Consider the following 24,896-nt stretch of genomic DNA (forward strand, 5'->3'; position numbering starts at 1 on the left):
ACGAAGATGTTGCCTTGAATATGTGGCGTCACACGTCGTGATCACATACGCGATCTATATGAGGTTGCACCGGTCGTTGCAAAATTGCGAGAAAAGCATCTTCGATGGTATGGATTTGTAATCCACTCGCCAAAATGGGTTTGAAAATCGAAGTCAATGAGAAACGACGAAAAAGCCAACCGAAGCAAGGATGGCTTGATACTCTGGATTGTGAGTCGAGAACCTCGTGACTCCATCCAGATTAGTCCGAGGCCCGCGAAAAATAGCGCAACAGATCAAAACAAACCAATCTCGCTTCTGAGTGGGACAAAGACTGAAGAAGAAGAAGAGGCTTTAGTGGGAAATCAATCCACATTTGAGACAATTCAAGTGGTGAAGCTCCTCGTAGGATAGTGCCATCAATGTGGGAAGGAATATTGAGTAAATATCAAAAGGGGATATAGGCGAATATAGGGATAGTGAGCATAGCGCTGAAATCATTCCTACCCAGTATAAATTTCTACATAGAGGTTCAGCTGGAAAAACTAAAATAGACGCGAATACAGAACACCGGTATTTATGACACAGTCAGCTCGATACAGACATGCGTTTTTCAGACATTATAAAATGATGATCCCCACAAAAATTATAAATAAATCTCTTTAAAATAATATATTTCAATATTTTCGCCGCGCGAAAATTTGTATATTTTCATATTACAAACGAATACATTCATTATTCACTCTATAAGATTTTTCAGATGGTCTCATCACCTTTTAGATTTGTTATCTCAAAAATTTCCTTCTCCTTATCTATCTTGATATCACTGAATTTGTAATACACAAGTGATTTAGCTTTGAAGTAAAGTTATTTATCAGCCAAGGTTGTCATCGCGTCCCATCATGAAAGTTATCTATCTAGAAATAGGTAGATATTTGCATTTTGTTCTTTGTATTAGTTTAGATTTGATGGCCTTTAGTTTTCACATGTTATTCCAAATTAAGTACAACCATGCTTACAGTGGGAAAGTTCCTGTCTGGTGTACCCAATTTGAAGGTGTTTTGTAATATTTGAAGGGTTCCGTGCAGCTGGAGATGTATGATATATCTTTTATTCAGAGTCATATCTATGTGAAAAGACAGAAGATACAGTTGCATATATAATATTATCAAAATCTTCAACATCTTCCCTATTTGCTAGGGGGCTATTATGATTTTTTCGGCCCGTCCAAAAAGTGCAATCTTGGCAGGAGGATTAGCGAACTAAAAATAAACATAAATTCGATAAAAGAAAACATTTTAGATGTAAAATATTATCAATAAACTTCGGGGGCATGTGAAAGCCACTCTGCTTTGTTTTTATTAGTTGGTTCAACTTCACCAAGATCTTAACGACTATTATATTTACAGGTCTACACCAGACTTGAGCCCCTTAGACGATTTAAGCGATCTGAAGCTGATCTTTGTGTTTGTTTTCTTAGTGATTTTGTATTATATTGGATAGTTGCGCTCCACCAAGTCTAATGCCTATAGATACAATACATACTCTGGCAAGATACTCCGATAGATACCGTTCGTACTCGTTGAACTTGCAGTCAATGGGTACTGTATGGCTACGACCATGCTGTTGACTAGGGTCAGCACTAAAGACACACGATTTGGGTATTTTATTATTGTCTTCTTCTCATTGAGCACTCTAATGATACTTGTGAATAGCATCATTACAAGCGTTATTATATCGATTCGCTATCTAGCTAGCCATTGTGTGCGCCATCTGCATTATATGAAAAGCTGTTACGCGCACAACATTTTGCCAATATATTCCCTATTATCCGAGTATTGTACTATCCATCCGTTGTCCGTTCCGTTGTTTTGTACGTCTTGACCCATTTCGCCTTCTATAGATTGATTTTTCGTTCATTTTCTCGTTGCATGTAGTTGGTCTTTTTATATATTTTTCCTTCATATTTTTTTTTATATTTATTTTTTCTTGCTTTCAGTTCTCATTCTTTTCTTATTTTTGCACTTCAAGATTCAAATTCCGGTATTGTTTCTTTCTTAGCGCTCGCTCAAACTCTTTCTTACCTGTTGACTCCTTCACGTCTTGTGTCTCTCTCTGGCACATTTTCGTGGGACTATTTTTGTTGTTCTTGAGGAAGCAACGAACTTTCGCGTACCATATACGCTCTTATGGTAGTTAGTGCGGATCCTATGGCTGAAAAGTAGCTTAAACGTAGTACAACAATGACTGTCACTTTTACCGGTGTAACAATTTTTAGTTCAGTTCCCTCATTTAATGGGATCTAGTTAAAGCAAGCATTTTGTCGGTAAGTGGTAGATATGCTCTTCAGAATGGAGAAAAGGCTGGCAATAAATGAGGGAGGCGGACAAAGAAATGGATTCTTGTTTATGAGATTAGATAGATCTAATGGCGCGTTACATTCAATAGCGACTACTGCTGTTTTGTATTTTGTCACATAATAATTATATGGACACTGCGATGAAAATGATATTTGCTTATATAGGATTGCGGTCATAAGAAAAAGGGTTAATAATGAGTGGATAGGCTTCATTTGTAGGTATGTATGTATATATCTTTAAATGACAATAGTGGTAGCTTACTTAAGAAAGCAAAATTCCAATTTCGGAGAGTCATTACCCCGAAAACAACACGACCCATTTTAATAAAATTTTACTTGTTTTGGTTTAGTTTAATTCAAATTCTTCACCACAGAACTCGAGCAAGTCCTTCTAGAATTGACTTCTTTTCATATTCGCACACAGGTACAGGCAAGCAGGGCAATCTTCAAAATGTCCCGAGGCATCAGCGAGATGGAGAGCTGATTTATTGAACGAAGATCGACATATTTTCTAGACGGTGTCCCGAATACTAACATCAGTACGACGATGAAGTTTCATTTCGATAAGACATTTCAAAGACAGTAGATCAACAATCCAGCAACTGATTGCCTAGCACACTGACGGGTCCCTTACAGCAGAGGAAAAACGCAGAGGTCCTTGATGCAAGAAAAAACATTCTTCGAACCAATGGGTAATCATACCAATACAATGCCTTAATAAATTGAATACATTTGCCTAGGCCAATAGGAGACCTCTGAATTTCGAGCCTTATTAAGTTAGGAAGCAATAAATCAGCCGTGGAGCTGGCCGGGAAAGGAGCAGAAACGCTGCTATACAAATCAGAACCCTTCTGTTGAGTTGAAAAAGGTACTCATGGGGAGACATGAACCAACCCAACAAAGAAGAGTCTTGGGATCATAATAGGAATACTTATGGGTCGCTTAACTACCAGATTTTCTTCTACATTGATACCAACAGAGAATGTGCGGAAACGGAGGAAACCGCACTTCATGCTAGGAGGAACATAAACACCAAACGGATCGCATATAGTCCGTTGCAGAGCGAAGAAGAGCTATCGCATATAGTCTGTTGCAGAGCGAACTGAGGTGAAAAAAAGGAAAGAGGAAAACGCATCTGAAGAAGACTTAGGTAGTCTTCAGAATTCAAAAGAAGGACAAGAGGAAACGCCCTCAGAAAACCGTCTGCCTAAAATCAAAGTGGATACGAATGGTGGAGCACCAAAGGAAACGGTTAGGAGACGAAGGAGGACTAGACCGCCAGCTCTGCTCATTAAACCGTCGGAGAGCAAGACCTTTGCGGAAGTCATCAGCAAAATCCGCTATACCCGAGGAAACTTTTCAACGGTGGGAAAATCTGAATTAGTTGAGTAGTATGCAATGTACGAATTTAGGTAGCTTCCCACTAAAAATTAAAAATGGTTAGCCTATGAGCGGACGATTCACAAATCACAGATCAACATGCCCTGGAATGCAATCACTCACGAGTTGCTAGTACAGTTCGCTGCGGAGGTAAAAGCTAATCTAGTGCTAATCAGTAAACAGTATCGGAATAAGGACTCAGTTTCATGCCATCTCGACTTATCAGATACCACTGCCATATGGATTCAAGCAGCCAACTTGTTTAGGGATAACATTTTTCAGCGTTTAACTCCACCATGTTATGTACATTTACATACATGGTGGTCTCAAGCCAAGGTAAAGAAAGAGGGTTTGAAGCAACGTACCTTGTACTATCCGCAGTAGAATAAAATCAGGAAAAAAGTGCATCCAATGTCGTCAAAAACAAAATGATCGTGATGAAAGATCCTAATCCTCGAAGAAATGCTAGGGCGTTCACATCAATCTACACGGCAAGACAAACTCCGGTCCAGTCGAGAAGGGGGGGAGGGTTTTTGAGCCCCCTTAAGAAGATTGAACTGATGACGAGAAAAATGCCCTCTGGCAACTTCTTCACACAAAGATCTGTAACGGGTCTGCCGATAACTATATGATAATTGCAGGTGACCTTAATGGTTATGTCATGTCATGTGTGATAGGTGAAAAGACAGACAGCAATTCGTGCCATGGGTAAAAGGGTTTGGATCATGTAATGAGGGTGGCGAGCATATAGTCGATTTTGCGGACTCTCATGACCTTTTACCTGTGAGTATATGGTTTATCGAACTATTGTCTCATCTACCATCTGTCTATCATTTTATAGTGGGAACAGTAAAGCGCACACACGACATTTTACCACCGTCACTGATTTCAAAGCCGTTCCCTATAAGACCATCGGCCGTTGATCGGCATCTTGCAAATGAAGCCGATAAAACAGCTGAGGAACGCACTGGTCCGCCGCGCATTAAATGCTGGCGATTTCGTGAAAAGAAAGAAGAAATGACTCCACTGTGGATACTGTAATGGAAGTCGCAAAAGTAAGCGACTGGAAAAAACCAATGTAGTCACATTGACAAAAAGGAGAATCCGGACCCTGCGTTTAATGTTCAACAGCGAGTTGATAGAGTCAAAACCAAGGTACTTTCTTAGGTTAATGCTCGACTCCGAGATGAGCTTTTTTGAAAGTGGTTGCTCGTGAAGAACGGCAGCGGACACTAAATGATTACCAACTCTCTTAACAAAACGAGTCAAAAAAGAGAGATTTTTAGCCTTACTTGCACAAAATTGGGAAGGCACGTTCCCTATGTATTTGAAAATAGGGTTTTAGACGATGGCGATGACACTAGAGAAGCGATGAAAAATGAAGCCGTTTCCCGCATAATGTCCGGGGTCTTTTTGTTGCGGGGAAGATTGAACTCGACCGGTGGAGATACCGGTTCCTTGAAATAAAAATCCCCTTCCTCCTCTCCCCTGCCGTTAATGAAAGGGATTCCCTGACTTCACGGCTCAATAATGCTGGTGTTTATCTTCAGTCCGATTTTGCTTCCCTATTTTTCCAAACCCAGAGAAAATGTCAGATTCCCGTGGTTTACAAATGAATGGAAATAATAGAAACATCAAAACCAGCGGCCTCATTTCTTTTGAGTGGATTTAGGGCAACAGTGGATTTTATGCGATTGAGAATCGTAATGAATTGTTCCTTCCGCCTCTTCAGCTGCTCATCATCTAGCATGAAGAATTGATCGTCCCTCGTGAGACTATCGAAACTCTTACAAGCACCAAGGAGTTCTTTCTTAATGCAATATATAGTAACGAAATCAGTTCTATTTACGACAGTTTTTACTTCCCTTGTCAAACGCAATGGTAGAATTCTTTTTCTTACGACGTACGCTAACCTGTACTTCTCTTAATATTTGGCGATAACGACGCACTAACTCGACTTATAGATGCTTTCAACTCCTTACATACATCGATCCGCCAATACATTTTTGTAGTCAACCAGATATGATAACGTTCTTTCGTTTTTCCAAAACTTTGAGACGGTTTGCAGTAGAAAAACGCAAACTAAAGTAAGCGGCGGTCAGATAATGACTCCTTTCGAGGGCGATTTCAGCACATCAATCAGAAGACAATTCCTGAATCTATTGTTAATTATGATCTAGTCGTTTGATTACGTCTTCGCTGCTAGTCCTTAGAAACCCAACTGACCTTGTGAAAGACCCTGTGCTCGAAGAACAAAGGAGAAGAGAGGAGTCTATAGACATTTCACTGCTGTTAAGGTTGTTAAGATTACGCCTCCTACCAACGTGTTGCTAGAGTTGGACTTGACATTCAGATCCGCCATCAACACCACAATGTCATCTTTAGGCAGCCAATCCTGAATGGCATCCTTCACGGAAATCTGCGTGATGCATAGTAATCGTAACACATCGCTTAATTACATCATAATCCTAAGACGGCGATACAACAGCTAATAAGAATTTCATGGTCCTCAGATTCAGGTTTGAAACGTGGGTTCCAGATTTCAAACTCACTCACATGTGTAATGACTGCATTCAAACTATTGACTGTAGTGTGCAAGTAAATTGGATTACATGTATGCCCACTTAGGGAGCAGGTAACAACAAAGCGAGCGATAACAAAAATTCAAGGCCTAGTGCTTTTCATAGGATAAAAGGGTGTCAGCCGGCACAACTTATTTCCAAAGACCACTAGCGATGAAAAGAGACAATAGATTAACAAGCTACGAGTATATGACAATTAAGGATGTGGCACTTGGAAAAAAGAGCAACCAAATACCAGTGTTATGGACGTGGGGGAAAAAAGACCTTTCAGAAAGATAAGCAATGTCGTGAAGCCGAATTCTTAAAAACGGAAGCCAAGACAATCTATATATATATATATATTGCCTTCCTAGCGCAACATTCGTTAAATATTGGAAAGTGTTTACCACTCTCGTGATGAATGCAAAGGAAACAGCCTAAAAATGGTCTATAACGAAGTTCTCGTGCTTGCTTTCCTAGGGAAGGATACATTTGTCGGTTCCGCAAATGACTCGACCGTAATTGTCCGATAGTTTGCAATATTGCAGAATAGATCGAGCAGTACCACGAAGAAATAATTATAATTCAGGATGAGCTATTATTGGAGGCAGAAACGAGGAACATCGTGAAGGCCTAACAGCAAGCCCACCCTGTATAGTAATACTTAAATAATGGCCCCATACGCCAGGGTTAGAAAGTACTACTAGAGACGGTACCTCTAGTGACCTGTAGACTTTCGAGTTGAATTGAGCAATATAGTATTTATTATTAAGTCAGGGAGTCTATACCCCACCCTCTGCGAGCTGGGAGAGGCAGAGAGGTTTAACTGCTTGTAATACGCTGGCTATGTCATACAATAGAAACCGCACTGGCGCAGAATAATTCAGGAGAGGTGTGAGCTTCTTAGGAAGACCAGAAGAAAGCCAAAATACATTTCAGTAAACAGCAGTGCTAACGCGTGGGTATGGTTAACGCACTATGCCCCAGTTGCAGGATACCGGCAGCCATATGTATGAATGACCTAGAGAGTATTATGGTACAGGTGACAATGATGTAACTTATTTTAATTTTAATTAATACTGAGGAGAACAAAATGATGCTAACATGCAATAAGAATACTTAAATATATCTATGTGCCTATTCCTCATGACTTAACTAGAGTCACTGGGAAAGCCTGATCAATAGCAATCTCCGAAAAACAAGTTTTTATTCCAAATGCGGAATATTTTAGAAAGGAAAGTTCTTTGCAGATAATTTGTAACAATGACTTTGAATGGTAAAGTTCAACGTCATTTGTCAGTGTAGAAAAATTCATTGTGATCATTACTGCCAAGGTAATGCAAGCATAATCAAAGCTCGTGTCACAGGTTTACCAAAATTAACATTAAAGGTACCTGCAATTTGCAATGTTACGATATGATTATAATTTTAAATGAAAATGTACATATATATTACGAACGAATGTGCCCAAAAAAAGCCAAACTAACGCGATTTATTGAAAGAAATAATATGAGCTGCAGAAAAAAACCCAAAAGTCGTTAGTTATCTGGGTCTTGATCGACAGTAGAATAAAAACGATGCGTTTAGCAAATATACGCAATGTGCAATAGCTTGGCGCTCAATGTTTCCGGGTATTACAAATCTGAAATTTGGAATTCACTACCACTTTTTGCCTGGATTGTCTGAGCTTTTTTCAATATTAAAAAATACTGAAAATATGTTTACTTGAACATGAGTAGCAAAGATTAAACCGCGGTGAGTATCCAATATCGCCTAAGATACCATGGACATTCCCAGATATTCATACATCTAATAAGACCATAAATACTGTAGTTATTTGGTTATTCCAATAACGTTTCAGCCTTTGGGCAATTCACTTATCAGAAGATGGGCCTCTGGTATTCATATGTACGCTCAAATTCTCACGTCTTCAAGTTTTTTATATCTTCACAGAAACTGTTGGCAATACATAAATGTATCTGAAAATGACGTAATGAACCTTTGTATAGTATACATAAAATGTTGAAAGGAATACGAACTTTCTAGGCTTATATCTTAAAAAAAAATTAATTAATAAATTAAATTAATAATTTTGCGTGATCCAAAGTAAAGTATAGGTAGTCCAAAGAAAAACATCCCAACAACCCATTACTGACATCTAACATCACAAATTCAAATAGTCAATTTTCAATACGCTTTTTGATTGCGAGTAATTTTCTTCATCTTTTCAACATGGTACAATGCAGTTGCAATGGAGTTTTCAAAACTCCATTCAAATTCGGTGATGATTACAAAGTTGCCTTTACCATGAGAATATCATCTTCGCACTGGTAAAGCTCCAGCAGACAATTGGATTAGATATCATTATCCCAGCAAATTAAAGGGTCTCGTATGTCGATATCCCGGGAGTTGTTTCGGTTGGCCTAGGTCAAGAAACCACGCTTAAGTTTATTTAATGCCTATTGAATTGAAAAAGCTCTCCAAGTGACTATAGGAGTTTGCTTCTTCAAGATATGCCTCCACAAGATTGTTGGGGTTTCGCTTCCTTTGACAAGTTTCATGTTAGTTGTATTAGTTGAGAGCCACTTCCAGCATCCGAAAGTCTGGTGGCGATTAAAATGTCAGTACTTTGACGCAGTAATTCAATAGCCTGATTTAAGCAGCTGAAGTGCCAGTCAGTGGTCGTGGGGATTGCCTGTTAATTAGAGTATTTTAACGCTGCGGTTCTTGGCCGGGATAAAAAACCGTCAACATCGTGGAAGATACACTTAGAGGCAAGGTTCACAAGTTGATAACTCATCCAATGGTGGGTGCAGTAACTCCGGTCACTGAATTAGGTGGTTCAGGCAGCAAATAAATAGCGAGCTCTACTGCTATATATGTAATTTCATCCGCCTTATTAGAAAAAGAGGACTAACTTGTCGTTGTCTTCTTCACCAGTGAATCTTAATCACATTCTTATTGAAGAGAACAACTGGTCGTCAGAATATCGATATTTGAAAATAAAAAACATATTCTTTCGGCATATGGGAAAAAAAACTTCTTTTGTTTTGGAAGTCAAATAAAAAATTGATTATGATCAGATCTAGCATTCAATTTAGAAATCGAGACAGATCTGAATCACAAAATCATCAACCTGGAGGCAAACTGCCGAAGTTTTATAATAAGGCAACAACAGCTTATCACCACAAGTTCCACGGTGCGATGCGATATCAGCAAAATAATAGCCCCTGGAGACTTCAGTGACTGCTTTCCAGGGGTGATTGATTTAATCCATTTGATTTAAATTAATTATTTATATCATTTATAAAGTAGGGACAATATAGACTCGGATCACAATCTCGTTGGCAGTGCTCCGGGCTCGAATAACAACACCAGCTACGTTCCCCTTTGACAATCGGGTGCTAATACTGAAGCCATTAACAACACAGCCTTCTGCAACACAAGGAGAAATGGATGCCGCAATAACCACACCTAACAGATTCCCTGGCGATGACGTATCAACAAATGATCTTCACAACCATCCGCAAAGCGTTATCATTGATACGGCCACAAACATGCCCCAGCCGCATGAAAAGTCCAAACTGCTGATGCAACAATGAATGTAAGCTAGCAACGGAATGCTGCATACCAAGTGATATGGCATTCTCAAAGAAGCCGGGCACGGGACTTATACGACCTCCGTTGAGCGGAAAAGCGACTTCACAGACGGAAAAATAAAGCCTAGGAGAAGCAACAAGCCTCTGAACTGGAGAAGTACTGGGAGCAACTGGACCAGGCACTTAAGTTTTACCAGCAAGTCAGCAGGATGAAGCCTTATACACCACGATGCTCATCCTGTCGAAACAAAGAGGAAAATCTAATTTCCAACAGAATGGCCATTTTGGGGCGATAGGTTGAATATTTTGATGAACTGCTGAACAGCCAAAATGTAGGCGTGTTGGAGGTCCCGCCAACTAAAGACGATGGACAAACTGCCTTCATCCAGATCGAGCAGGCGGCAAATAGCGCGAGATCTTGGGCTGCACCTCAATGAAGGCAAGACAAAGTATATGGTTGCAACGCCAGCACCAAAAACCAACCAATCAACAACATCAAACCGCACTGGTCAAACGCGAAGAATAAGGATAGAAGACTACAGCTTTGAGACCGCTGGTAATTTCTCCTATTTAGGGTCGAAAATCACAAACGATAACAGCTACGATGATGAAATCCGCGCACGGTTGTTGTCAGCCAACAAAGCCTATTTCAGCTTACAAAAACTGTTCCACTCGAAACGTCTCACTATAGGGTCAAAGCTCTTACTGTTCAAGACAATGATCTTGCCAGTCCTTATCTATTCCTCGTAACTTGTGTTCTTAGCAATAATCCGAAGAATTTTTGGCCCCCTACATGACGATGGACGATTCCGTAGCCTACATAATGACGAAATCTATGAACGATACCATGACCGTGAAGCTGTGGATAAAATCCGGCTCAACAGGCTGCGGTGGCCGTATGGATGCGGATGATCCAGCCCGGAGTCTACAAGGGCAATATCAATGGTAGAAAAGGAAGACGAGGCAGACCCTGCCTAAGATGAAGCGATGGCGTAGGTCAGGACACCAGACAGCTTTTAGGGATATCGAATTGGTGGACCTCGGCGCAAACCGGGATGTCTGGAGTTCCTTATTAAGGCAGGCCTAGACCGGATACCGGTTGTTGCGCCGTTGATAATGATATTGATCATTTATAAAAATCATAATTTAAAACTGACTTGATTTTTTTCCATAAAAGTTCTTAGATTATTTCAAACCATAATGCAGAGGAAGCCAGCGAACGATCATTAACGACAATTTAAGTAAATCCCGTCTTAGAGATTTGTCAGACGATTTTTGGGGAATTCTGAGGTTTCTTCGCTATTCAGGCCCGAGGGCCCATCAAATGCTTTGGCGGCAGAACAGAAGGTCCCCAAGATTAGTTCAGAAAATAATGAAATAATACCTCCATATTGGCGGTTTTATTCAAAATTTCGGCTGACGCTCCGCTGCAAAAGCATTAGATAGAACGTCGACCTGAGGATAGCTAGTGTGAAGGATAGAAGTAATCTTAATAGCAGCAATTTTCTAGTTAGCATGCAATAAAGTCAAAATCTACCATTAATAGTTTAATGAAGACACATTTACATTAAATATAAATAAATAAAAAAAAGATTTGTTTGATGTTTAAAAAAAAAGTCTTTCTTTATCAATCCTACTGCTTTCTAGATAGCCTCTACCTTATTGATACAACATCTCTCGCTTCCTTCCGCAACGAAAATTATAAGCCATCCATAAAAATTGAGACTAGCGACAGCTAACTCGACACCAATTAGCATTGCATATGGGTATTCGCTGATAGTATTAAATTTACGATGTTGTCAACAAATTTTACAAAAGTTTATAATCCTCATCTAGTAATAATAGACATAGACTTCTCTGCCACAAGGGATTATTAGTTGACCTGCAACATAGAAGGGAAGGTTTCCCATCTAGAAAATAATCTTCCCATTATTTTAAAGATATTACCAACATGAAAGTCGCACAACATTCAGCATTACATTGGCGCCACTAATCCTGCAATTTTTCGGAAAATCCTTCTTTTAAAACCTAGAAAACTTGCTGTTGCTAGGGAGAATTTCAATTTTTACTCCAAGGTCTTTAACCTACTTTGTGGGACTCTCTTATCTGGATGAAATTTTTTGCGAAAGGAAAGTCTATGTCCATTGGGGGAATCCATTCAGGGGACACCGTGAACCTGGAAAGGATCTCAGTTGACGACACTGGAAGACACTGCGAAAGGAGGCGAAGTTTCTTGGGAATGAGGGCATGGATGTTGCTACACCACTAAGTGTGGCGACACGCGGTGGGAGCTGAAGAAAATCTGGTAACCTCAGTGAGATCCACACTGGATGCAGCAAAATCTTCAGCTAGTGGCGGTCTACACTTTAGACTACACTAAAATCTGTGGCATTGGATCGGTAAAAGTCATCTTCGATGTTAGAGGCAACCATGCTGAGACAATTCTGTTCGTAGGACCTAGTCGCGGTCAACTTAGAATACCAGGTTAATGGTAAGCGGAGAAACGTCATAGCTGTCTCTGCTTACTTACACTATGATTCTTTGTGTCCCCGCCGACGCAGAATCAAGTGGCCTTGAACTCTTAATATATTGTGATGCAAACGCTCAGCATATTGGTTGGGACGGTAGCAAATACAATTATAGAGAAAGGAAGCTATTTAATTTTATCACCGCCGCGAAGGTACGCGCGCCTAGTTGTTAGAGTTGATTAGAGACTGACAGGTGATAGATAAATTGTCACTCTCAGGTCGCTGTTACTTAGAATTTAGTCTGACTATTGCAGGCGAACATTCTGTAATAGAAAAACGGAATCCTAGAAAAACAGATTGGACATAGTCCCTAAAGTCCGACCAAATGAGTCTCCGTCGCTCGACTAAAGCCTTTCGTCCAGCTAGAAAACGCGACCAGGGCGAGAGGAGCGCGACGTGTCCGCTTTGACTTACGGCAGCCGGGTTGAGGGGGGCATCTATCTGGTTCCTCGCTGAAACCCCCTTGGTTTCAGCTGGGAATGGTGTGTTGTGGCGGAACGAGCAACCTTCGTCTTGCAATCAAGTTAGCCACGACACATCAATTTTTGCTGTCAAAAGTTGTTTTTCGATGTCAGTTGGAGTTTGAATAGGGAAGCGGGCGGTTGAATCCGCCGAGAAATATTAAGAATAATAAATATGTTCAACAATTTAATAATAAATTTAAATTTTGTAGTATATTATATAAGTAATTTTAGTTACCTATAATTTGTTCACGGAAAACATATCAAATGCTTGGTAATGTTTTACTGAAGAATAGAAAACCCTTTAGAGCACACGAAACATGTCAAAACCTTTACAGCAGTGAAAATCTAGGTGTGGGCGTTATCGAAAAATCTGAACGTAAAGGAGGATATTACTATCCATGTAACAGAAAAAAGAACCAAAAACAATCTCAACAAAGTTCAAAATGTTGTATTCGTAAAAGTCATTTAGTAAATTCGAAGAAACTCACTTTCTTTTCACAAATATTTTCAGGTTACGTTTAGTTTGTCATTTTTTTTTATATTTCATCAATATCAGAAAAAGATTCGATTTTGTTTAATTTCAGAGCCTAATTAAACCTAAAAGGGTGTTTGCTTTTATTTTTTCGTTATTTTTTCCTTATTTTTTTTTCATATTTTTCAACTATCTGAAGTACACATTTAAAAAGATACTCAAGATCGAAGACTGTAAGTAATAAGTAAATATGTAATGAAGGATCTAGAGGGTGCGGCAGCATAACTTCCTTTTTTAAAATGCGCGCCACTCAGTTAGTTGATGTCATAGCGGAGCGCTAGTGGTCTCGTTCAAGAGGGGATACTGTAAAGTTTTGTCCCGACATAGTTCAGTTGCCATCATGCGTTGGAATAGTGAGGAGCGTGCCTTTGCCGTTGAGGTTTACTTTTCAAGCGGATGTTCGGTTATTGCAACACAGCGTGCATTTCGGAATCGCTTTAATTTAGCCCCGTTGGCTCCCGTCCCAGACCGCAAATCAATTGTTACATGGGTCACTACATTCAGACAAACTGCAAGTGCGACAAAAGGAAGAACTGGAGTCCCTCGGCCCGTTAGATCACCTGAGAACATTGAAGCAGTGAGAGCGTCAATGTTGCGATCGCCACGGCGTTCTGCGTGCAAACACGCATCTGCCCTTGGACTATCCGATCGTTCTGTGAGAAGAATTCTTCGTGATGATCTTCATTTTCATCCCTATAAGATGGCGATAGTGCAGAAACTTTCAGAACGTGACTTCAATTGGTTCACTTGGTTCCAACAAGACGGTGCAGCAGCACACACTTCAAGAGCATCGATGGCTGTTTTGAGGGAACACTTTCCAGAGCGCCTTATCTCAATTAGAGGCGATTTGGAATGGCCGGCACGCTCTCCCGATCTGTCCCCTTGTGATTTTTTTCTATGGGGTTTTTTGAAATCCCGTGTTTATGTGAACCGTGCAAGAACCCTACAAGATTTGAAGACCAACATCCAAGAAGAAATTGCCAACATAACACCTGCTATGCTAACAAGAGTCATGACAAACGCCAGAAATCAGTTTACGCAATGTATGGAGAATGGGGGACGTCACCTAACAGATTTGATCTTCAAAACAATGTAAATAAAAACTTTAGACATGTACCTACATTATAAAAAATAAATAAATATTTTCCGATGCATACAATAGTTTTTATTGAGTTTTGAAAAAAAGAAGTTATGCTGCCGCACCCCGTGTGATAAAGTTACCGAAAATTTGATCATTATTAAGAAAATGGGTTATTTTCTAAAAATATGCAGATTTTCTCCACATCTTTTATCATCATCATCAACGGCGGAACAACCGGTATCCGGTCTAGGCCTGCCTTAATAAGGAACTCCAGACATCCCGGTTTTGTGCCGAGGTCCTCCAATTCGATACCCCTAAAAGTTGTCTGGCGTCCTGACCTACGCCATCGCCACATTTTTTATATATAATATTATTCATTTGCTTTTTCCCCATTGAGGTCATTTTGGACCCACGACACTAATTAGGTACCTAAAAATATTGACACCAGTTAATGGTTAAGAATACACTCACCTGCAAATTTTCAACTTTATTCCGACGCCTCGAACTATGATTGGTTTTTGAAATGTGCGGACGCTCCTCGAAGACGGTAACGTGCGTTCCTCAGAATGCCCGCTTTTCCCAATTTGAGCGGGAATTGCAAATATATAAGCTAGACATTTTGGGTCTAAGCGAAGTAAGAGAGAAGAAGTAGAGAGCACTCCTCTCCCTCTTGCATGCGATTTTGTGCTGTAGAAAGCCAAGGGATAGCAGATGCGAATCTGGTGTTGAGTTGCTTCTAAAGGCTACCATTATACACGCTCTCTTGACCGGAAAATCGGTTTCTGATAGACTTCTAACTACAAGATTCCGATCCAGATAGGATAAGGAGCATCACAATTATACAATGATATACACCAACGGAGACTTCTAATATAATGGAGAAGAATACTTTCTACGAGCCGTGAACCGTGTGTATTCAGGGGGCTTCCTATAGATCGTGATAGGTGATCTAAATTCCAAGGTGAGGTCTGACAATAGCTTGCTCGGACATGTAAAATGGGAATCACGGTTTTGGCGATCGTAACGATAGCGGTAGGAAGTTCGTGAATTTCTGAAACCTCCACCGCCTCATAATTGATATCTTTCTCCGGCAGAGAGCCGGCCATAAGGTCAGCAGCAATCAGATCGACGCTTCGCGATAAGCAGTAGATTTAGGAGTTGTCCTGGATGTACATAACAACCAAGGCGCTGGCATCAACCTTGAAAGGGATCACCATCTGATGGTCGCTTACGTTAGCTTGCGTCCGCCACTTCTCGCAGGGTTGGAGATCTGCGACCCCCCAAATTCAAAATCGACTGCTTGTATAACCAAACTGTCCAACTCTCGCTCGAAAGTGCGAATGCTATCTTGCTAATCGGAATGCAGATATACTGAATAACCCGCCTGACAATATCGATGAGCATTGTACTGCCAACAAAAATGCACTTGTCTCGGGTTTTACACAGATCGTCGGCTTCGTCCCGAAAGGGCGTCATAAGATCTGGCTAACTGCGGAATCATGGAAGCAGATCGATGAACGGAAGGGGTTGAAAATTCTATTGACCGCTGCTGCGATACCGAAGGAAATCCCGAATAGTTGAGATTAGTGTGCGGTGTGACAAAAGGGATTTTGTTATTACGCTGGTCAAGAAAGTGGAAGATGCCGTAGAACCCAATGATTTCAGAAGTGTGTACGGCATCACGAAGGTGCTTGCATGTGGTCGCAAATCTTTTGATGGCCCTGTGACGAGCAACTGAAGAAGTGGAAAAACACTTCACCACGGTTCTTTTGATGGCCACAATGAGGAGCAATTTAAGAGGTGGAAAAACACTTCACCACGGTTCTAAACCGTATCACATCCGGTGGGGTTCCACCTCTTATGGATGAGATGGCTAGTCACCGTAACATGCGTATACGGACTGTTTCCCCAAGCAGAAGAAAAATCATTTCGGCCATCAATGCACTCAAACGGAGTAAAGCCGCTGGGCTTGACGGTCGCCTCGCAAAGTTATTTATCGCAATTACTGCAGATCTGCTGCTGAGTCAGGAGTTGATGGTTAAGATGCCAAAGAAGGGCACCCGTTTTGAGTGTGATAATTGGAAGACTATCTGCATGCTCCCTGCCATTACAAAGGGAATAGCTAAAATAATCCTGGAACGTACCAAGGAACATCGGAAAAACTTGATCGACAGAGAGTACGCTGGTTTCCATTCCGCACCTTCAAAAGTGCGGATCTTCAACACCGTACAGATCATTTTGGAACAGTGCGCGGAATTTAGATCTTCGCTGCACTTGCTCTTCATCGGTTTTGAGAAAGCTTTCGATAGCGTGAACAGGGAGTGTATCTGCAGTGCTCTATGCCGGGAGGGCACTCCGAAAGCCAATATGAGAGTGACATATGCTGGCGCAAAATATCACGAGCTGCATGGACGTAAAATCTCGCATCATTTTGAGGTCGAAAGCGGAGTCCGCAAGGGTTGTATCTTATCACCGATATTATTCCTTCTTGTTATCGGTGACTGACTTGTTATGCTGCCTTGTCCGGAGGGCGTGGAGGGACTCAATGGACTATGACATCTTTCCTCAAACACTTTAACTAAGCTGATGACATCTGTTTGCTCTCTTACAAAGTCATGGACCTTGGCCAAACGGCTCTGGATCTAGAAAGAAAGGCAAGTAGAGCAACAAAACCAATGTTCTCATTTTGACGGGTCATCATACTGGCCCTATCTGCATTAATGTACAGAGCATCAATCAATTTGTATATCTAGGAAGTGTGTTTTCTGCCGACGGTGAAATCAAACTGGATGTTGCCCGACTCATTAACAGCGCTAGATCCAATTTCATTGCCCCGTCTAAAATCTAAAAATGCAGTTATCTCAACACCAAGATCAAGTTGAGAATTTTCATAGTGGTGTAGAGGGAAATTTAATCTAGGATACATTAGCAAAAGTGGGAGTGTCAGTAGCATTGACTAAGACTGTCTTTAAAAACTGGGAACAAGTTACCGATAATGACAGGTGGCAGAGTCTTTATGCTACTAAACACACCAAACTTTTCCTGTTAGAACCAAGCAAACATACTGCAAAGTTTATTCTATTGAAAAGGAAGAAGACTTCCAGAAGTATTGTGAGCATTCTGGCTGACCATAATTCACTAGCTGGGCATATATTCAGAATGGAAATTTTACAAGGTGATACCTGTCCATCCTGTAAGGAGGAAGCGAGATCCATGAGTAATATTTTCTATGTGAATGCCCCGCCTATGGGTGCATCAGATCTTTGGTGCTGATGTGCTCCAGCTGCAGAGGATAGATTACGTATCTAGGATATTTCGTTCGGCTGGGGGTCAAGTACAATAGACCACTAGGTCACTAGGTCTGCAGAGACTTTGTTTTTCCCCACGTCATACACACCCAATCGGCTCATTTTTAGCTGATTTTTTTGCCACTAAAAATCCTACTGATTCCTAGAGAATTCTTATATATTTGCATTCGTCTGATTCATCTGTACTGGTTATATTGAACCTGAAAATGATGCAAAGCACTTACACGTCAATCTCGATTGACCAACGGCAACTAAAAAAGTGAAAGATTTAGCAAGAAGCGAATAAAGCTATGTCATTAAACTTTGGACCTGACCTACGGTTATATTCACACCACTATAATCTCCGAGCACAATATACAATTTTCACTAAGTGACACAAACATGGTCGTCAATAATTTGCGATAATGAATGACCACCAACGGAGAGAACCTTCTTTACTTAACATTTCTTCTATGTAACTCTTCATAACGGATTTTACAGAGAAAGTATAAACAAGCTCCCCACAAGGAAGAAATTGCAAATCATCTTTATCTTTCAGACTTACCGATCAACTGATTTGAAAGGTGTTTTTAATCCAAAAATCGCATGAAAATCATTATTCCGCGCTTTATCACATCCAATCAAGTGCTGTTTAGACAACTCAAAACAAAATGACTGCACACATTAGCACTTTCGTTACGCGCAAATTCAATTAAGTAGGCATAGCGAATAGTCGGCGATTGCACTTTATTATTATATATTCTTATTAATGAATTTTTAGATTGGTGGACGACCTACACACACCGTTGCGGGTTACGGGCATAAAAAAAAACGACTCCTTTGCCGAAGCAGAGGGAATGGCAAGCAAACACTAAACCGCAGGAAAAACCACTTCAATAATATTACAATATAACGCCGAACATTATTACACTGGCGACAAGATTATATTTCATTCTATTATGTTAATCTGAATATTATTGAAAAGATACAGATTGATTAAGAGATTGAAGCTGCGAGAAGCCTTCGCTCTCCGCGCTTGCACTACATCACTATTCCTTATCCAAAAAATTAACAAAGCAGTTATGCACTTTCATTGATTACATTCGCTTAACTACCGCAAATCATATGAGAAAACCAGCAACAATAAGCCATAATATTCCACATGATTTACAGACTTATCTGAAGATCAGAAGTAGCGAAATTAACCCTTGAGATAATCGCGGTAACAAGGGGTTCGCCAGGCAGACTCGCTTCTATCCGAATATGCGGAATCCGCTGGAGCGGAAGCTATCTTGGGAGAGGGCACTAATGCTAAAAAGATCCACCAAATTCACACACTATCAACGAAAACTCCAGTGAACCGACTGAATAACCCTTCAGCGACGTGCGATTCGCGAAACCCTTTTTAACACATTCGCGACGATCGAGCGTATTTGGTTGACTGAAAAAATCTCAGCGCGATCATAAGACGCTTTTCTTATTCTTCACCGTGGACGCCGCCGCCGTCTTCCTCCCCTCGACCGTCCGTTGTTTTGCATATATAGCAAATAGCACATTTTACATTTTCATACTCCATCCACGAGTACTTGTAGCGTACGAGCAGTACGTACTCGCTTCCCTCACAAAGCGCCTGCGATCTTGGCCCGGCACAGCATTCGGCGGCGATAGCTTCGCGGAAGGTGCTGCAGCCGCGACTACGGCGCATAATTTTCCGAAGCTAAAAGCTAAAGATTCTTACACTTGCACACTAGGAACTGTGGGCTATATATCGCCCCTGCGGATCGCGCACTCCGCACGAACATCCAGTCCCGAAAGATCCATGAGATTCCCGGCATCCCCAAGATGAAGGCTCTACAGTGGCCAGCGGATTAATGAATGCATTAGATTATCCAGTGTTTGCCACAGACTTCTGTGCGGCGAGTAGAGGCCAATAATTCTCAATTAAGGTGGAATCAAAACTGCGTAATTTGATATGCAAATCGATTTAGGCCATCCACGGCTAAGTTTTTGCAGATATTTGTAATGAACTTTTATTGACCGTGAGGTTGCAGACTTTTCAAATAATTTCAGTATTTATCAGAATACGAACCTCGGAATCTCATAGCAGCAGAATAGATAGATTTATGCTACATAGAATACTACCCGAAATAAATTTCCCATTCAGCGACCAATTACCAGCACCAAATGAACATTAGATAAATTAAGTGCGAGTAACCAGATACGCGGAAATGAACCCAGAATAGACAAATTTGGAAGAAAGTATCTGAACCGAGAGTTAAAGTCTTTGCTGGGAGGTTGTAAATTTGTTTTTTTTTCTGCATTTTCGCCTGACCACACCACCGAATTGACTGGGTCTCATCCTCTCAGTTTCCGATTACAGGCTCTACTCCTACTTGCTTCATGCTATCCCCCTGCTGTAGACTTACCACCGTCAATGTCATTAATTGCAATAGCATTGAAACTGGAGCGTCACAAAGAAGCAACAGAAACTAATGACGCTTTCAAAGAAGAGACAAGTCGGAGATCACATCTTCACCTAACCACAAGCATTGCTACATATCCTTGGTATGTAATCGTATTCACTTCGACATGATATAACTTTTTTATGATGATTAAAAATTATATAACTACCCATCGAAAGTAAGTTTTTAACCCGCTGTAACGTTGCTAATAACAGCGGGATTTTCACCAAATTTTTCAAATTTATTGCGAATATAATCTTCTTATATATAAAAATCAATTGTTGTTCGTTAGTCTCGCTAAAACTCGAGAACGGCTGAACGGATTTATCGTCTCTTGGTTTTGAAATGTCCGTGGAGGTCTAGGAAAGGTTTAAAAGATGAGAAAAATTCGAATAATTGCGGTAAAACCCTAAAAACAGCACTTTTCTTCTTCCCATATAAACGTTTCTTTCTAAATAAAATTTAGAGTCAATTTCAACTTTATTGATATTCAATAAAGTTCAATCCCTCACTATGTTCATCGGACCTCATATTACAATCAAGTGACAATCTTTTATTTCTAAAAAGACAAAAGGCATCAAATGTTTCACAGCTCAGAACATGTTGTATTGGAAAATAGAATTTCTGTTTTTAGTATTTTTGTTTCTCATCGTTTAAACCTTCTCTGAATTTCCATAAATATTTCAAGACCAAACTAGACTACCTAGACCTAGACTAGATATTAAGTTTTGGTACAAATTAAATTTCTGAATGCAACGATAATATTTGACATTAGATTTGATAACCAACTAATATGTCAATCCATCTTGCACTTTAGAACACGGAAAGAAGTATTACGATATTGTGTTACGATATCTATGAGTGCGCGAGAACTTTCTTTACTTTGGCGATCCTTTGTGATAGTGACATTCCAGTAAATGTGCTTTTTTTTTGATATTTTGCGATTGTGACACTTTACTGCTAAGTGACCGAAAAATTTTCTCACTTTGATTATTTACAATTTACGATGCCGAGGAGAAGACGACCTGACCTGAGGTCGTCGCAGTCAATCAAATGTGCGAAGCGCTACCTCACGTTCTAACCGCACTAATGACAAGAGAGAGACAGAGCAAGAAAATAATCGTATTGCTATGTCAGAATTGCGTTATTTAGTGAGTGATAATGAAGTAGATAGGCTTAGAATGCAACGAGTTCGTGCACATCAAACACAACAACAGCTATCACGACATAATGAAATTGATCGAATCCGCAGAGGCAATGCTCCTGTGATTCTTGAACGAGCTGCATTGCACTATGATCCGGCAATTGATTATAGTGCTGACAAATCGGTAACAATTGGGGAAATGAAAATAATTTGTAAATATTGTAAGGCGTTAAAATACACTCATGAATCTACTGGATTATGTTGTGCTAGAGGCAAAGTAAAATTGCCACAATTGCTCCCACCACCAGATCCTTTATGATCTTTAGTTTCTGGGATTGGAAATGATTCTAAGCACTTCTTGGCCAACATTCAGAAATATAACAGCTGTTTCCAGATGATATCATTTGGCGCTACACATATTATACAGGACAATTTCATGTCCACTTTCAAGGTTCTGGTATATAATATTTTTTTATAATATTCAATATGTACTAAAACGTATGTATCGGAAATAATTAATCGATAAATTTTTAAAAATTACAGATACAAGGACAAATTTATCACTCATTGGGGACACTATTACCTGGTACCTGATGCAGATTATCAATTTTTACAAATTTATTTTATGGGCAATTCAGATGCGGAAGTTGATAATCGTTGTGCTCACAATCAAACAGTGAAGAGAACCATTGTCCATGAATTACAAATGCTTCTGCATCAGAATAACAATTTAGTAAACATGTTCAAAATAGCATTGGATCGGATGCTATCTGATAGCCATAATATTATCGTTCGAGCTGACAAATTGATTGAGGCAGTTCGAAGTCTGCCGGGTCAGCTAGTACTCTCTAAAAATTGAAACACCAGAAGCTGAGCGTTCCAGATATAAAAACTCTCTCGTACGAGACGGATGAGGGTCCCAAAAAGTACATCGTCACAGCGAAGGTACTACAGAGGTCGGTACTAGGTCCCTTGCTGTGGAATGTCATGTATAATAGAGTGCTTATGCTTTTCGTCACACAGGAGACTACGATTGTAGGCTTTGCCGATGACCTGGCTGTAGTTGTTGTAGCAAAACACCCAGAGGATGTGGAGGTTCACGCGACGGAAACGATCATTATTATCATCATTAGCAGACCAACAACCGGCCTACCGTTGTAAGGACATCCATATATCCCGGTTTTCCGCCGAGATCCACCAATTCGATATCTATGAAAACTGTCTGGCGTCCTGACCTACGCCATCGCTCCATCTCAGGCATTTTATCCACAACCAGACGGTCATGGTATCGCTCATAGATTTCACTGTTATAGAGGCTGCGGAATCGTCGATCCTCACATAGGGGGCCAAAAATTCTTCGGAGGATTCTTCTTCCGAACGCGGCCAAGAGTTCGCAATTTGTCTTGCTACGAACCCAGGTCTCCGAGGAACACATAAGGCTTTGGCCCTATGGTGAAACGTTTCGAGCGAAACAGTTTTTGTAAACTGCAATATGCTCTGTTGGCAGCTAACAACCGAGCGCGGATTTCATCGCCATAGCTATTATCGGTTGTGATTTTCGACCCTAGATAGGAGAAATTTTCAATGGTATTAAAGTTATAGTCTCCTATATTTATCTGATTTGTTGCCGATTTGCCTGAAGTGGAGCCTCTTTGGTATGGGCCGCTGTTTTTTGCTGTGCTGCGTTTTGTGTGAAACAAAACCTTATTAGAATCGAGACCGTGTCTGTCTGTCCGTCTGTCTGTCTGTCCGTCTGTCTGTCTGTGACACCCGATTTATTCGGAAGCGGCTGAACTGATTGTCACGATAATTGGTGAGAGTATGTGATCTGCTGTTCCCTTAACATGCAGCAAGTGGCGCCATTTTGTGTTAAGTTTAAGGGGGGCTCCCCATACATGTGAACGGAGGTGTAGTTTGTAAAAATATGAAGGATTATGTTGGATTTGTAGCTATACCATATACGGATAGAAAAATGTACGTTGAAGTTTCTTACATAAGAAGAACACAAAACCTTTATACCCAAAGCGCGAGTTTCCGGTATTTCGGTATATATATGGGACAGATAATATATATGGGACAGATAATGCCTCATTGCTAGTCGTCAGGCATTGATTCGCTGTCCCACACCTTGAACAGCAGTTGATCAACCGCTTGATGTAATTTGTGGCCTCCATATTTAACCAATTTGGCAACATATGATTTTTAAGCCGATGAATTGCACGGACTGTTCCCCTGTCGCCTTCAGTTGGCGGAACCTTCAACTCGCCGATATTCTGGTTGTTGAGCAGTTCATCAAAATACTCAACCCATCGCTCCAATATGCACATTCTGTCGAAAATCAAATTTCCCTCTTTGTCTTGACAGGATGAGTATCGACGTGTAATTCTTCATTCTGCTGACTCGCTGGTAAAACTTAAGTTCCTGGTGCGGTTACTCCCTGTACTTTTCCAGTTCACAGACTTGTTGGTTCTCCCAGGCTTCCTTTTTCCGTCTGGGAAGTCGCTTCTCCACTCGACGGAGTTCATGATAGGCATCTGCGCGATAGATAGTGCAGCATTTCCTGGTATGCAGCAATCTTCCTTTCTGCTTACATTCATCGTAGAACCAGTTGTTCTGATTTGTCTTGCGACTGAGGTCAAGTATCATTGTGGTCCTATCAATGATAACGTTGTTCTGGTGGTTGAGAAGATCATTTACTGATGCTTCACTCCAGGACCTCTGTTGACTGTGGTTATTGCGGTCTCCACCTTGTAAGTATTAAGGGGGGCTTTGTTGTGAATGGCTTCAGTATTCACTCTCATTTGATTGTAGGCAGTGTTGCAATTCGAGCTCGGGGCACTATGCTAACAAGATAGTAATCCGAGTCTCTATTGCCCCCTCCCCTATGTGTTCTGATTTTCATCAAGGCTGAGTGAGTTCGATTAATTTGGTTGAATGTGATCCCGTCTGGAGAGGTCCATATCTGTTTATGAACCGCTTTTAGCGCAAACCAAGTAATTCCAACAATAATTTCGTGCGATACTGCTATTCAGTAATAATCCGTTATCGGTTGTGTCTTTATATAAGCTATGGGGGCCGACGTATCGCCTGAATAGGATTTTGATGTCATACTTGAGACAGGCTTCGAGGGTCCGCTCAACTGCCACATAGAAGGTATCCTTCTCCGACTCTGCACTCTCCTCTAGAGGGGCGTGCACATTAATGGTGCATATATTTCGAAATTTGCCTCACAAACGAGTGCATAGCCTTCCGCTTATATTCAAAACAAAACCGACCAGAGGTTTCATTGTTTGGCTGACTAGGAAACTTACTCCGAGCACATGGGTCTATTATATATGGTGTAGTTGCTCTTTTTCAGGAAACCGGACCACGCCTAGCGTATCTCTTGCAACGCTTTTACATCTCCCTTATATTGGGTATCGGCTAGCTGCTGGGCAGCATTCGATCGGTACAGGGAGCGTACGTTCCATGGAAAAAATGCGCAAATCGTCAGTCCGTTTCCGACGCCGGGTTCATTATT

General features: G+C 40.7%; 1 protein-coding gene across 1 annotated transcript in view; it reads right to left on the minus strand.

Annotated features, from left to right (window-relative positions):
- LOC119659076 overlaps nt 1-19,365 on the minus strand; it is a 305,119-nt gene extending 285,754 nt beyond the window's left edge. Inside the window, exon 1 of the mRNA XM_038066989.1 lies at nt 18,336-19,365. The gene's annotated coding sequence lies outside the window, so the exon portion shown is untranslated. The remainder of the gene's footprint in view (nt 1-18,335) is intronic.
- Nucleotides 19,366-24,896: the final 5,531 nt, after the last annotated feature.

The sequence above is a fragment of the Hermetia illucens genome, chromosome 6, assembly GCF_905115235.1.
Source record: "Hermetia illucens chromosome 6, iHerIll2.2.curated.20191125, whole genome shotgun sequence".
Classification (NCBI taxonomy): Eukaryota; Metazoa; Arthropoda; class Insecta; order Diptera; family Stratiomyidae; genus Hermetia; species Hermetia illucens.